Genomic DNA, 1,331 nt, shown 5'->3' with positions numbered 1-1,331 from the left:
TAAGTGAAGTACACGCTTTAAGCAGGAACATTGGTTTTCGGGATGGAAAAGCCATTTGTTCTTTACAACTGGGGTTTTTGGCTAAGAATGAAAATCCTACTCGGCCATGGCCCAAATCCTTCGAGATCCCTAACCTTTATGATGTGGTGGGAGATGAGTTGGAGAGGGTGCTCTGTCCAGTAAGAGCATTACGGCTATATGTGGACAGAACAAAGAATCTGAGAGGCGACTCAGACGCTCTGTGGTGTGCAGTCTGAAATCCCTCACTGCTCATGTCAAAGAATGCCTTGTCTTTTTTCATAAGACTGTTAATTCGAGAAGCTCATGCTCAGTGTGATGAAGCGGATCAGAGGCTTCTCAAAGTAAAGACACATGAAGTCAGAGCAGTAGCGACTTCAGAAGCTTTTACACAGAATCATTCTCTACAAAGTTTGATGGATACGACCTTTTGGAGGAGTAAGTCAGTTTTCGCATCCCATTATTTGAAACATGTTCAAACGCATTATGAGGACTGTTATACATTGGGTCCTTTCGTAGCAGCGAATGCGATAGTAGGTGAATGATCTACCACTACGTTCCCTTTTCCTAATACCCCCTTTTCTATCTCTTGGAACTCGTAAGTTATGGTTGTTTGTGGAGGCTGGTCGTCAGCCTTCCGCAATCTTTGGTTTGGTCAGGTGGTCAATTTGTTCCTAGAGTGCTCCCGGAACAAGGGTATTAGTTGAGGTCCTGTCATGTTATAGGTGATTGTACCGTTTGACAGCTCCTAGAGATCATCAGCCCCGAGTGGATCACTGGATCTCCTAAGGATAGCGGACGAAATGAGGCAGAGTATCATTGCTGTCAGCTTCCTTATCAGGTGAGAACCGCTTAAGTTGGGTGGTTATGTAATGCTCAAGTGAATTTTCAATATGTAGCTGTCTCTGACCCGCCACCAAGGGGTGTCAATCAGCCATTATATAACCAGCGGTTAAGTTTTATATTTAGAAATGATATTTTCATAATAAAATAAATTTTTGAATATACTTACCCGCTGGTTATATAAATTTAACTCTCGCCCTCCTCCCCTCTAGAGACTACCTGTGGTATTGCTATGAGGCTTGGAAGAACTGCGGTTGCTGGGTGTAGTTCCACCTGTGGTACCGCTAGGGCGCGGGTGTACACCTGCCATATCTACGATAGTGCGAGATTTTGAATTTCTGCCACGGCGTCAGGAGACTTCAGCCATTATATAACCAGCGGGTAAGTATATTCAAAAATTTATTTTATTATGAAAATATCCTTTATAATAAACGATATCGGCGTCAATGACCTTTGATGTCAGGATGCCA

General features: G+C 43.3%; 1 pseudogene; it reads left to right on the top strand.

Annotated features, from left to right (window-relative positions):
• Positions 1-272: 272 nt before the first annotated feature.
• Positions 273-1,331, top strand: part of LOC137657251 (uncharacterized) — a 143,310-nt pseudogene continuing 142,251 nt past the window's right edge.

The sequence above is a fragment of the Palaemon carinicauda genome, chromosome 18, assembly GCF_036898095.1.
Source record: "Palaemon carinicauda isolate YSFRI2023 chromosome 18, ASM3689809v2, whole genome shotgun sequence".
NCBI lineage: Eukaryota > Metazoa > Arthropoda > Malacostraca > Decapoda > Palaemonidae > Palaemon > Palaemon carinicauda.
This window is presented reverse-complemented; position numbering and strand designations above follow the sequence as displayed.